This window comes from Aulostomus chinensis, chromosome 1, assembly GCF_037954235.1.
Source record: "Aulostomus chinensis isolate RoL2024-O1b breed Wild chromosome 1, RoL_Achi_v1.0, whole genome shotgun sequence".
NCBI classification, from domain to species: Eukaryota; Metazoa; Chordata; class Actinopteri; order Syngnathiformes; family Aulostomidae; genus Aulostomus; species Aulostomus chinensis.
The window spans coordinates 32,153,534-32,167,827 of record NC_141320.1 but is presented as its reverse complement, the minus strand read 5'-3'; the positions used below and the strand labels follow the sequence as shown (position 1 = coordinate 32,167,827).

General features: G+C 47.2%; 2 non-coding genes across 2 annotated transcripts; one reads left to right on the top strand and one right to left on the bottom strand.

Annotated features, from left to right (window-relative positions):
- Window positions 1-7,548: 7,548 nt before the first annotated feature.
- trnaq-uug (transfer RNA glutamine (anticodon UUG)) lies at window positions 7,549-7,620 on the top strand. Its single transcript has one exon. It is a non-coding gene; the product is annotated as a tRNA-Gln (tRNA).
- Window positions 7,621-9,909: 2,289 nt separating this feature from the next.
- trnas-gcu (transfer RNA serine (anticodon GCU)) lies at window positions 9,910-9,991 on the bottom strand. The gene has a single exon. It is a non-coding gene; the product is annotated as a tRNA-Ser (tRNA).
- Window positions 9,992-14,294: the final 4,303 nt, after the last annotated feature.

Here is a 14,294-nt window from a genome sequence, read left to right as displayed (position 1 = left end):
TCTGCTTGCTCTTCTCTGGCTGGACGTAGGGGAGAGTCTGCTTGCTCTTCTCTGGCTGGACGTAGGGGAGAGTCTGCTTGCTCTTCTCTGGCTGGACGTAGTGGAGAGTCTGCTTGCTCTTCTCTGGCTGGACGTAGTGGAGAGTCTGCTTGCTCTTCTCTGGCTGGACGTAGGGGAGAGTCTGCTTGCTCTTCTCTGGCTGGACGTAGGGGAGAGTCTGCTTGCTCTTCTCTGGCTGGACGTAGGGGAGAGTCTGCTTGCTCTTCTCTGGCTGGACGTAGGGGAGAGTCTGCTTGCTCTTCTCTGGCTGGACGTAGGGGAGAGTCTGCTTGCTCTTCTCTGGCTGGACGTAGGGGAGAGTCTGCTTGCTCTTCTCTGGCTGGACGTAGGGGAGAGTCTGTTTGCTCTTCTCTGGCTGGACGTAGGGGAGAGTCTCTTTGCTCTTCTCTGGCTGGACGTAGGGGAGAGTCTGCTTGCTCTTCTCTGGCTGGAGGTAGGGGAGAGTCTTTTTGCTCTTCAGAAGTTTGCCGGACCTTCACTTGAAGGTCATGATTTTCCTCTTTCAAACAGCTTTTTAAATCATGAAGATTTCCCAGGATTTCCCTCTGAGCACTGTTCCTTTTCTTCTTTTGTGTTCTCACTGCACATAGAAGACTCTGAACTTCACCGTTCAGACTGCCAGTCTTTGTGGGGTCCTGGTCCTTCCTTGATTCAAGGTGGGCCAACTCTGCAGTGAACGTCTCTGTCTCCTGAGATGCAGTAGAAACTCGTCTCCTCAAACATCCATTTTCTGCCTGTCTCTCCTCACTCTGGGACCTCAGCTGTTCAAGAGTCGTCTTCTTCTCAGTGAGTTCTTCTCTCATTTTGTTCTTCTCTGCCTGGATGGAGTTGAGCTCACACTTGAGGTCACACTTCTCCTTGCAAACCATCTTCACCTCAAGCTGAAGATTGTGGACTTGTGTGTTCAGGTCTCTGATCTGAGTCTGGTTCTCCTCCCTCACAGATTCAAGGTTGCCCACCATGGCAGACATGTTCTCTACCAGCTGATATGCAATAATCTTCTCTTGTCCAAGACTAGAAACCTGTCCCCACAAATTCTGGTTTTCTGTCCATCTCTTGTCACACAGAGACTGAAGCTGATCAAGTGCACTTTTCTTCTCAGTCAGGTCTTCCTCAAGACATTTCATCTCCACCTGTTCTCTCTCCCTCAGAGACTGAACGTGGGTCAGCTCTTTTCTGAGCTCATTGTTCTCTCGATCAACCTTCCTCCCCTCACACTGAAGACTGTGGACTGTTGCGTTCAGACCTTCTATCTGAGTCTGGTTCTTGTCCTGGTCCATTTTGAGGTTGGCCACCACAGCAGTGAGGTTCTGGAGCTCCTGGATTGCTCTTTTATTCTCACGTTCAAGAGTAGAAACTTGTTCCCTCAAATTCTGGTTTTCTGCCTGTGTGTTGTCACTCAGAGACTGAAGCTGCTCAAGGGCAGCTTTCTTCTCAGTCAGGTCCTCCTGCTCTGTCGGCCTGAGAGATGGAGGAGCAGGATCACATTGACCAGGATCATTCAGTGGATAAATACAGCTCCTACTGAGATCCACCAGATCTCTGAATGCTCCAACGATACAATCCAATGGAGTCATAGCCTTCTGTCCTGGGTTGATCTGAAGATCTTGAGCCAGACTAAATCTCTTGGAACTGTGAAGTCTTTAAAGACCAAAACTGCCCCATGAATGTGGAGTCTGGATTCTTTTCTAGAATGTGATGGCAGTGACAGTCCTGCAGAGTGACATCACTGACATGACTGGATGACTTCAGTCATGTGACTGGATGACTTCAGTCACATGACTGGATGACAGTGTAGATACCAATGTAGAGGTTGGGGAAATAGTCTCTGAGAATCCAGCTTGAAGCCACGCCCTCCTTGTTTTTGAAAAACCCAAACAGCGACCATCAGTCTCCCTCCAATCCTGTACTTGGTTCAATGTTGCTGTTCCATTTTGCAGCAGTAGGTGTCGCTGTGATCCCAGGTTCAGTTCAAGAGTCCCAACTCCAGCTCATATTGGTGACCTCAGTGGCAGGGTAAAATGGTGCTTCAGTGGATCATGTGATCAACTCATGTGTGTCCTCACTGCTCCACAGGTCTGTCAAATGTTCTGTAAAATAGTTGGACCCAGCAGAGCTGCTAGATTAGGAGTTGATGGAGTCGTTGAAGCCCTGATTTCTGGGTCTCACAGTCTTTTTACTCTCTTGGCTCCACCCACACAGGGCAGGAGAACATCCTCATAGTGAGTCAGTATTTTTCCATGTTTAACCCAATCAGCTCTCAGTGGTTAAGAACAGGTGAGTTAGTGAGTGTGGTTCGTTCTAATCTGATGTCCAAGCTGCAGGGAACAGCAAAGCCAAACAGTACAGAAGCCTTTCAGCATTCATGCAGACTGGAAAGAGGCTGAAATGCTCCCTGCTTCTGGAAGGAGCAGAGATGGAGCCAGAAAAAACACAGAATTTACCCAGACTCTGATTTGAACTAGCAAGAGACTCAAGCTGGTCATGAAGTATGATTGGCTGCCTCTTTGTGATGTCATTCACACACACCTGTATAATCAGGATGTGAGCTGAGGGGTGGAGATCGATGAGTCCTGGAGACGTTCAATAATGTCCACAACTTTGGCACCAGGAAGACAGCAGGTGATGGCACCTGGGAGTTCAACAGACCTGATGATTGAACCACCAATCACAAGGATTTCAGCCTCCATTGTAAACAGAGAGTTTAGATGAGAGAGAACCTGCTGTCAGCCTCACCAGTCAGGGCAGTGGCAGAGGCAGCAGAGTCGAATGAAGCAGGATCACCTGGCAGGTCTCAGCTGGAGGTGATGACATCACTGGCCTCAGTCCTCACCAGTGCTCTGCCGAGCAACAGGGACGATGGAGAGAAACCAGTAGTAGCACTCTGAGAGTTGGAGACAGCAGGAGGAGAGAGACCACGACAGAGTCACCCATGGGAAACTGTTGGATCCACTCAGGACCGGCTGGACAGACACAGATCAAAGACAGAATTAATGATGATGTCATCAGGGCTTTGATGGTGTCTTTATTTGTACCTAGAATTCTGTCTTTGATGTCAGGAGAACATGAAAGAAACACAATTGAGGAAAGTAGAGGAGAACATTCAGCTTCATTAGAAACACTTGAACTGTTGAACAGTAGAATTTGTTTGAAACAGTTTACAACACTGAGTGACAGGATTGAAGAGGGAAGAGTTTTCTACTTTAAAATTAATTTGTAACTTTAATCTGTGGATGAACATTTTTAGTCGTTCATATTCTAACATACAGAGGAAGTCATGTCATTCCCTTTTTTAAAAAAGAAAAACATGTGAAGCTCCTCCCCCCAGCTCCAGATGGACAGACAGACATGAGAATGACAAGGAAGCAAAGAAGTGTTGTGCTCCTCTCCAGTGCTCTGGTGTTGTTGTGTTCTTCTCAGCTCCATCATGAAGACCTGGTGGCACTGGGCGCTGGTGGAAGTTTGCAGCTCTCACTGGAAAGTCCTGAGGCTCCTCCCACTCTGAAGCAGGCAGTTGCTCCCAGCCAGCCCACACTTTCACTCTCTGGTGTAGGAGTGAAGAACAAAATCAGAATCAAGAACCATCACTCTTTCATTGGGGCTCCTTTCTCCTTGTTCTGATACAGAAATTCAACAGCTTCTATCATTTATTTGACAGGAAATGTTTATGACACACTGGGAGTTTTGTTCTCCTGCTGTCACTGTCAAGTGCCAGTTCAGATGTACTTGATGTTACAGAAAATCCAGCATGGTGGTGCAGTGGTCAGCACTGTCTCCTCACAGCAAGAAGGTTCCAGGTTCCAGTCCTGGCTCCAGCACAGGATCTTTCTGTATGGAGTCTCCATGTTCTCCCTGTTCCTGTGTGGGTTCTCTCTGGTACTCCAGCTTCCTCCCACAGTCCAAAGACATCAAGAGGGGACGAGGCTGATTGATACTCTAAACTGACTGTAGGTGTGACTGTGAGTGTGAATGGTTGTCTGTCTCTATGTGTTGGTCCTGTGATGGACTGGTGACCTGTCCAGGGTGAACCCCGCCTCTCACCTGAAGGCTGCTGGGATAGGCTCCACCCCCCCATGAACCTTAACAGATAATAAGATAATAATAAGTGGACGAAAATGGATGTTGGATGTTTCCCAATGTGGCTCTGCAGCAGGAGGTCTTGTAGAAACAGGGACTGACCTGACACCAGCTACCTCTGGAACAATGGTTCATTCATTCATCGGTGCCAGGAGGCCTAAAAACACACAAAACACCAATTCAATCCAGGACCTTGGAGCCTAAACTGAAGCTCCATCACACCGTGGCTCTGCTGGGGCTCCCACAGGTGAGTGAGGCTGAGCTCCAGTCTGCTCTGAGGAGGCAGCAGACATCTGCACCACTCAGAGGTTTGGTTGGTGGCTTTGACAAAATCCCAACAAACTCAAATCCTGTTGAATCAAGAAGTTCTAGTTGAACTCTCATCCACGTCACATGACCAAGAAAACCTCCTCTTTCATTCAGACCAGAACAGACAAACATAGAAACATTGTTTCAGCTTCTGATCAAACAATAACAAGTTCTTGATTGTTTGCCATGTTCTATGAATCAGACTGATGATCTCTGGATGTTCTAGGAGGGGGGTCTGTTTCTGATGAAGCCTGTTTGGTCTGGGGGGGTTCAGATGGTGGGGCTGTTTCAGTTCTAGTGCTGAAGGCTTTCACCATGACAGTCAGACTCTCCTCTGTCCTTCATGGTCCCTCAAATGTGCAGTGTGGACCTCACACACTGAATTTAGCCTGAAAACTCTTCATGAAAAGCAGGTACCTCAGAGTCTCTGTGGCGCAATCGGTCAGTGCGCTCGGCTGTTAACCGAGAGGCTGGTGGTTCGAGCCCACCCAGGGACGATGAACAGGCTCTACTGGTGCTTAGGAGTCGCTGTGTTAATGATCTGAATGTGGACGGATAGACTGACCCTCCACAGCAGACTCACGTGACAGATCTCTGGATGAGACGCGTCAGTGTTTAATTTAGTCGTCGTGTGTCATGCAGTGTTGAGGAGGCCTGCTGGCTGTGGGTAAAGTGGGGGCTCAGAGTTTGTGGAGTCGGCTCTGGAATGAAGGGGGTCACTGTTTGGTTCTGAGATGCTCCAGCTCAGGTTAGCGAGGTGGTGGAGAAATGAGTGAGAGCTCTGCCAGCTGGAGCCTCTTGGGTCCCGGGAGGCTTCACTCCTGGAGGTGGAAATGATGAGGAGTTTTAAAATCTGCTCCTCTTTCACGCTGACTTGTTTTGTTGGGTTCCCTCTTTCATTCATGTGTGATTTTAGTCTCAGCTCTCTGAACCTGAATGGAGCCAGAACCCATTTTAAAAGAGCTGCTCCTCTGAAACTCCTGGAGATCAAGAGGGTCCTGCCATGTTTGTCCAGGAGACTCACAGCACAACAGTCAGTGAATGGGGATGCAGGCAGGCTTTTAATGGGGGTCATTTGAAGTCCCAAGTCCAGTTGGAGCAGAGGCTGGAGTTTGATTCTCCAGGAGATTTTTGTTGTTGTCTGGACCAGTTATCAAAATAGGATGATAAAGCAACAATCAGAGCCAAACCTGAAGTCAGAAGTGCACTGTCAGCAACACTGCCAGCAGCTCCTCTCCCAGTCATGGGAGCTTCAGGGACTCTCATCAGCCTTGTTTTCCCATCGACCTGCACAACAACACAACAAAGACCATCCTTGATGTGTCTGCATAGAATGCATTTGTGTTGTGGACCCACATCCACCAAGAGTGCAACAGCATCCTCCTCAGTAGCCCTGCCTCAACACCAACCAGAACAGCCACAGCCACAACCCCACTCAGGACCTGATTCCAGAAGAAAGAGGGTCAGGACTGCCCAAGCAGTCAGGACAGCAGGACAAATGGATTGTGCTTCAACTGCAGGAAACATCTCTGGAAAGAACACACAGAAGTGACACACATGAATCTAAACACACACAATCAATCAATCAACCAATATTTCCATGGATAAGGAAGCCTGACAAGGTCACCAAGAGATGGAAACAACTTGGAGGATAGAAAATTGTTTTTAGTTTTTTTTTTTTTTTTTTTTTACAGCTGATTGAAGACGTGGGTCAAAACCGACCGTTACCATAGAGATGGGAACAGAAAGCTGACACAAGAGGAAGGTTCCAGCTCTGAAAAAAGAGTTTGATCAAAATCTTGAACTGCCAGTAGAAATGTCCTTTTGTATGTTGACCTTTGTTGACAGAAGTCACTTTAGCTTGGCAGTGAAAAGAATGGCTGCTAGCTTGACAAAGAACTGCACAAACCAGGTTCAAGCTGGACTTTGGACCCTGGTATCTGCAACGACTCCATCAACTCCTAATCTAGCAGCTCTGCTGGGTCCAACTATTTTACAGAACATTTGACAGACCTGAGGAGCAGTGAGGACACACATGAGTTGATCACATGATCCACTGAAGCACCATTTTACCTGCCACTGAGGTCACCAACATGAGCTGGAGTTGGGAATCTTGAACTGAACCTGGTATCACAGCGACACCTGCTGCTGCAAAATGGAACAGCAACATTGAACCCAAGTACAGGATTTGAGGGAGACTGATGGTCGCTGTTTGGGTTTTTGAAGAACAAGGAGGGCGTGGGTTCAAGCTGGATTCTCAGAGACTATTTCCCCAACCTCTACATTGTAATCTGCACTGCCATCCAGTCACATGACTGAAGTCATCAGTCATGTGACTGAAGTCATCCAGTCATGTCAGTGATGTCACTTGGCAGGACTGTCATTGCCGTCACATTCTAGAAAAGAATCCAGACTCCACTTGTGGCTTCCATGATAACTGATGGACTTCTGGTTGGAGGCTGGACGATGATGTTTGGAATCGAAGGAAAACTGCTTGTCCAAATTCCATCCATCCATCAATCCATTCATTGTCTTCCACTTATTCCTACATTAAGGGTTGCGGGGGGGGGGCTGGATCCTTTCCAAGCATCAACGGGCGAGAGGCAGGGTACACCCTGGACAGGTCGCCAGTCCATCAAGTGGTTAGCACTGTCACCTCACAGCAAGAAGGTTCCGGGTTTGAGCCCCGGCTCCGGCACGGGATCTTTCTGTGTAGGGTTTGCATGTTCTCCCCATGCCTGCGTGGGTTCTCCCCAGGTACTCTGGCCTCTTCCCACCATCCAAAGACATGCAATTGGGGACTAGGGTAATTGGATGCTCTAAATTGACCGTAGGTATGAATGTGAGTGTGAATGGTTGTTTGTCTCGATGTGTTGGCCCTGAGATGAACTGGTGACCTGTCCAGGGAGAACCCTGCCTCTCGCCTGTTGACACTGGGCTGGGCTCCAGCCCCCCTGCAACCATTAACAGGAATGAGCGGAAGACAATGGATGAATGGATGGATGGATGTTTGTGAAAATTAAAACCAGACAACCACTGTAGTCCCGCCTACATGATAAGCGCCATAATTTTTCTCACACGTCTTTTTTTTTTTTTTAGACTGGTTCCATGGTGTAATGGTTAGCACTCTGGACTTTGAATCCAGTGATCTGAGTTCAAATCTCGGTGGAGCCTTCAGCAGGTCTCTGATGGACTTTGAAAGAGGAATTGCATTTTTCTATGGCCAACTCCTGCTACTTGGCTGTGGCTGGTTGGGAGGAGGCTCAGGCCCTAACAACGCTGCCACCACCTTCAATTAAGACCTCAGTTTTGTCCTGGTTGAGCTGGAGAAAGTTCTCTGTCACCATGACAGGTAAATGGACATCAACTGGTCCTGAGTCATCAGGAGACACGGCGATGTGAAAAGGAAAGAATCGCTGCTAGCTTGACAAATAACTGCACAAACCAGGTTCAAGCTGGACTTTGGACCCTGGTATCTGCAACAACTCCCATCAACTCCTAATCTAGCATCTCTGCTGAGGGTCCAACTATTTCAAAGAACATTTGAGCATCACAACACTTAGCAGGACCGTCAAGTTGGATTCTCAGAGACTATATCCCCAACCACCACACTGGCATCTACACCTGATCCGGCTGTGGTGCAAACATGACGGTTGTGGCCCACAAATGAAATACAGGTTTTAATGAAAGCTCCAAAATCCAAGGTGAAATGAAAATGTGTGGAACTAACCGGATTCGGTCCGAACATCCGAAGGTGCCAAATACTGAAGTAAAATCAGAACTGGACCAATCCTGGGTCTGGTGTGGTGCTGATCTGCAATCGGGATGCGGGCCGTTTTTGGGCCATCGTGCGTCTAGACACTGTTTGTGTTCAAATTTAAAGTCCCACAATCAGAAGTAGCTGAATCTGACAGGTGAAGGTTTGGAACTACAAGATGGTTGATGTTTTCTTGACTTGATGCTCTGACTGTCAGGGTAGATGACAGCTTCTTCTGCTGCTGCATCTGAGTGGCTAGGATTGGAGCTTTTACCCTCCAAGGTTGTTTGGTTCCAGGGGAAATTCTAAAATTCCAGTCCCCAACCTGGGCTGTTCTGAAACTCTTCTCCTGAATCACTCCTGAGCTGCAGCAAGAACAAATACCAGTGCCAACCAGATCAACTTCATGGCTGCTAACAGCCTCAGACACTTGATTTCCATCAATCTGGAGCCAAGAAGGCCCTCACCTGTGGTTCTCCTCCAGGAGGGTCCAGGTTCTGCCATTGGGGCTCCTGGTGCCACTGCCAGAGAGCCTCAGCTGCACACTGCAACATTTCAACAGGAGATTGACATTCCTTCAAATGTCCTGACATCTTATTCCAATGGTTCTGTTCCATATTTATATTTCAAAATAAATCATACAATGAGGGGTGCACGGTGGTGCAGTGGTGCAGTGGTCAGCACTGTGGCCTCACGGCAAAAAGGTTCCGGGTTCGAGTCCCAGCTCTGGCACAGTATCTTTCTGTGTGAGTCTCCATGTTCTCCCTGTTCCTGTGTGGGTTCTCTCTGGTACTCCAGCTTCCTCCCACCATCCAAAGACATGCAATTTGGGAATGAGGCTGATTGATACTCTAAATTGACTGTAGGTATGAATGTGAGTGCGAATGGTTGTTTGTCTCTGTGTGTTGGCCCTGCGATGGACTGGCGACCTGTCCAGGGTGAACCCCGCCTCTTGCCCGTAGATGCTGGTATAGGCTCTACACCCCGCGACCCTTACTAGTAAGGAATAAGTGGAAGATGACGACAACGATCACACAATGAAAGCTGCCACAGCTGGTTTAAGAGAGCGAACAAGCTAAGAGATCTGAAACCAGTAAAAAATGCTTTTCTGTGTGCAAACTAGTGAGGGGCATGGAAGGATATTTTACCACCAATACAGAACCCAGACTTTAGTCATGTGATGAGATGGCGACTCTGATTATGAAGTTAATGGACAAAATGTGAATTGAAAGAAAATACATTAAAAAATACGAACTAAACTAAATAAATAAATAAAGAAGCAGCACAAACAACGTTTTCTTCTGCACAAATTTACTGGAATTAGACTGTATTTTTGGTCAATGAGTAGATGAAAGAGTGTCACATATATATTATATACATGTGATACATGCACGTGGCTTTGGACAAAAGCTCAATGAAACTGTAGGATTGTAGAATTATTTAAACGTACTAAGTGGACTGTTTCAGGTTTCTAGAAGACGCTTCAGCTCTCATCCAAGAGGCGTCTTCAGTTTTCTTCACTGATGGGAGGATTTATGGCTCTAAGGGGGCGGGACCTTCTCCAGAGGTGATTGACTCATGCGAGCTCTGGATTTCAGAGTTGTTTTGGTCAGGTTATGAAAGGGAAGTTGACTCAACTGGTATCTGTGTCAGTTAAAAGCCTCACAGTAATTCCATAATCTAGGAGCAGAAACTAGAGACACTTGCGACGAGGATGGGATTCGAACCCACGCGTGCAGAGCACAATGGATTAGCAGTCCATCGCCTTAACCACTCGGCCACCTCGTCTGCCGACAGCAACCCTGACCTCTGAAACAGATGAACTCTTTGGAGCCCATTTGTCAGAAATGGACCCAGCAGGAGCCACTGAACACAACTCTGACATCATCAGGCTTCTTCCCAGCAGCTTGGTGCTCCAGAAGGAAGAATCCAGACCATCGCTACATCATCAGAGTGAACACCAGCTGATGTTTACCAGTTTAAAAAGCCTTTGACTGCTAAATGACATCCAAGCTAAGATTCTCTTGTCCTGATAGAACAAGTCAATGTTGAAGAAGACGAGAGCACCAGTCTCTTTCATCCAATGCTGGAACAGCGTTAGACTGAAGGTCTGAAGGTCCCTGGTCTGGTCCAGGTTTCAACAGGGGACCAGCATCAGCCAGCATTTAAATGTGGACAACAGTGGAGGTGAAGCCCACATCAAGGAAACAAGCCTCCTATCACTGTCCTGTGCTGAGTTTCTTTAAAAAAAAGTGAGACAACCTCAAGATTTTCTGTTTCCTCTTGTAGGATTTTGCCACAGAGAATCAGAGCCAATCAAAAGCTTGTTGGACTTTAACGTTGGAGGACTGAACAAGTCATGACATCATCAGTTTTACCTTCACAGGTGCTCAATTTACTTTACTTTCAATTTTACAGAGGTAGAACCTGAAATCAAAGCTGTCTGTCCAAAGAAGTGAGAGCTTCCCAGGTTGTGATGTTCTTGTCTACAGACTCTGTCTTGTATGGAGCTTCAGTCTTTAATGAAAAGACTCCTCCATTAATAACATCACTGTGCCTCTGCAGTGAATCAGTCACTCCATCCATTTTCTGTACCACTGATTTGTTAAAGGTTATGGGGGGGTTGACATTTGGTGAGAGGCAGGGTTCACCCTGAACAGGTCACCAGTCCTCAGGTCCACTGAACAGGTCCCCCATGTGAGATGATGGCGTTGAAGGCAGAGGAGAAGTCCAGGAAGAGATGGCGGACATAGGAGTTCCTGCTCTCCAGATGGGTGAGGGCTCTGTGGACCACTGGTGAAATGGCGTCATCAGTGGAGCGGTGTTGCCTGTAGGCGTACTGGTGGGGGTCCACAGAGACATTGATGGAGGCCTCTATGTGGGCCTTGACCAGCCTCTCAAAGTACTTCATGACTACTGGGGTGAGTGCAATGGGTCGGTAGTCATTTTGGCCTGTCACTGTGGAGCACTTGGGGACAGGGACAATAGTGGCAGTCTTTAGGCAGGTGGGGACAGATGGCAGCGCCCGTGAGGTGTTGAAGATGTCCGCCAGCACCTTGGACAGCTGTTGTGCACAGTCCTTCAGTCCTCACCCTGGGATGTTGTCTGGGCCTGCAGCTTTGCGAGGGTTGATTCCCTGAAAGGTCTTCCTCACGTCTGCTGTGGTCACACTGAGGGGCGTGTCGTCAGGTGGTGGTGTGAGTCTGGTGTGGGGGGGGGGGTGTCAGGGTCCTCGAAGCGGAGAAGAAACTGATTGAAGGAGTGAGGCGCTGGACCTGCTCTACTTGTGAAGTGTCATGAGATAACATTTGTTGTGATTTGGCGCTGTACAAATAAAACTTACGACTTAAATGGAAACTGTCTGGGGGGGGGGGTGTAGCCTCCATCAGGGATGTGTTTGATGTCTGAATTCTGTCTTTGATGTCTGAATTCTGTCTTTGATGTCTGAATTTTGTTCATTGATCTCCTGCTTCAGTCTTTGATCTCTGAGTGATCCTAAACTCATCAAAGGATCACATCACCTTCACAATCTGTAAAGACCCTGGGTGTCATTTTGGACTCTGAGCTGAATTTCATTCCACACGTCAAGAACATAACTAAGAGAGGTTTTTATCATCTTAAGAACAGAGCCAGAATCGCCCGTTCCTCTCAGGCCAACACGGAGGTGCTGATGCATGCTTTTATTTCCAGTCGTTCAGATTCTTGTAGTACCCTGCTGCTCTCTGGTCTCCCCAAAACAACCATCTACAATCTACAATGACTCCAGAATTCTGCAGCACGTGTGCTGACGAGGACCAGAGGGCGGGAGCTCATTACACCAGTTTTAAAGTCGCTGCATCGGCTCCCCGTGTGTTTCAGGATCAATTTTAAGGTTCTTTTAGTAGTTTTTAAGTGTCTTAATGGTCTTGGCCCACCTTATTTATCTGAACTGCTTTTGTCATATCAACCTTCGCAGACCCTGAGGTCCTCTGGCACCGGCCTTTTAGTCATTCCAAGAGTCAGAACTAAAACCCACGGGGAGGCTGCATCCAGCCATTATGGCCCAAAGTTCTGGAACAGCCTGCCAGAGAACATCAGGACCGCGAGACTGTTGATGTTTTTTAAAGGAGGCTCAAGACTTCCCTTTTTAGCTTAGCTTTTAACTGACTTAGTCTCTCTTATCCTTTCATTTTATCACGATATCTTATTGTTACTTTAGTCTTTTAATTATTTTATTCTACTTTTTTATTAGCTCTTAAACTTTTAGATTTTATATATATTTTATGTCATTCTGATATTTTAATATGATTGTAATTTCTGTTCTTTCCTACTCTACCTTCTTTTAGTCTTTTAGTTTTTAGCTCCAGTGTTTCCTGGTGGGAGCCCTCCACACTGGGAGGTGTGTCTGGTCCGCCTGCGGGGGCGTCGTCCTTGGGATCGTCCAGGCCCGGAGAGCTGGGGGGCTCTGCATTATATGTGGAGTGTACCCGGTCTGTCCGGGTCGGGGGGTCTGGGTGGTGGCGCTCCCTGTGGTTGTGGGCTGTGGCACCTCCTGGTGAGGATGGCTCCCATAGGTGGTCTTTCCTCACTAGGATTTTCAGTGCCCTGCCATGTTCCTACTTACAGTCAGTGTGTGGTTGTGTGTATGCGTGTGTGTGTGTGGGGGGTAGTGTGTGCATGTATGTGGTCATGTGGGTTGGGAAGGCCGGGTTCTTAACATGTATTTATTGTATTGTTTTATATTTTATTGAATGTTGCCTGTTTTCTCTCAGTTCTGTGAAGCACTTTGTGTTGCAGTCTCTGGATGAAAAGTGCTGTACAAATATAAATAAAGTAAACTAAAGCAGACGGACGACTCGAGAATGAGAGAGGAAAGAGTAAACAAAGCAGACTCTTTTGAGGTCTTCTCCTTGGTTCCTTCATTTTTTGAGAAGACACTGGACTCAACTGCTGTCCATGATTCTGGATTGTGTTGATTGCGTTGTGAACAAGGATTTGGCCAGGTTTTGTAGGCGGGATCACTGGTGTGCGAACACACCTGACGCTGTGGAGAAAAGATGGCGAGCCACCCACAGGAGAGAGAGAGTCGGAGTGGAAAATGGCGCTGCAAACCTCACCCACCCAGGTGACACTGACCCTGACGGTGGGATTGTGGTAGGACAGAACTGACAGGTTTCACAGAGACACCTTGAATTTCTTTTGGACTGATAACGGACTGAACGAAAAGACTGGTGATGAACGGGAGAGACTCTGATTATTGATTTGTGAGATTGAGTTGTAAATTGAAATATTTTGGCACTGAGTTTTATTTTTATAACTTTGTTTTGTTCACGTTTCCTGATTGTGTGCCAAATCGGTGTTACATGAGTGGGTTGTTGAAAGGGAGTTCAAGCTTGGATAGAGCCGGTGAAACAACCCAACAGGAAGAGGGAACGTAGAACTAAAACTCATAAATAGGCTGAACCAAGATCAAATGAGAACCTAGACTGAGGAAACTCAAACAGACACCGTGAAGTAAACAAACAATCATAGAAATCCAGCCACCAAATTAAATCTCAACTCAAATAAGTCGGGTTAACTTCAAATAAGACTCAAAAGAGGTCAATAACCTGATTCTCCTGAGGTTTGGTTTCTGTCTGTTGGTTGGAGGGAGACTCCTTTATTGAATGTGTGTGGATGTAAAGGGTTTGGTACCAATAGTTTTTGTTTTTCTGACATTTTCTGTCTATAAAGAAGTCGGCAGTTTTATTCACTGACTAGTCAGTGGTCTGTTATTCTTGCATTAGAATCAACCACTCACGTGAGCCTAAAATCTCTGGTCCTCCTCCTGAAGTGAGACACATGGGAACTTTGACCCTCATCAACCATGCAGGGAGGAGTTCTCAGAGTTTGATTGTGCTGATGAATCATCAGAACTCTCCATCACGCCGTGACGAGGACATCTCAGTGTCAAATCTGTCATTTCCTGCTGCCAGTAGGTGGCGCTGTGGTCACTGCTGACCTGTAGATGTGTTCAGACTGGGATGTTGATCAAACCTGGAAGTTTCAAACAGATCTGACAGGTGGAGAGGATTCAGAAGAGTTGAAGCTTCATTTTAGTTGGAGCCTGAAA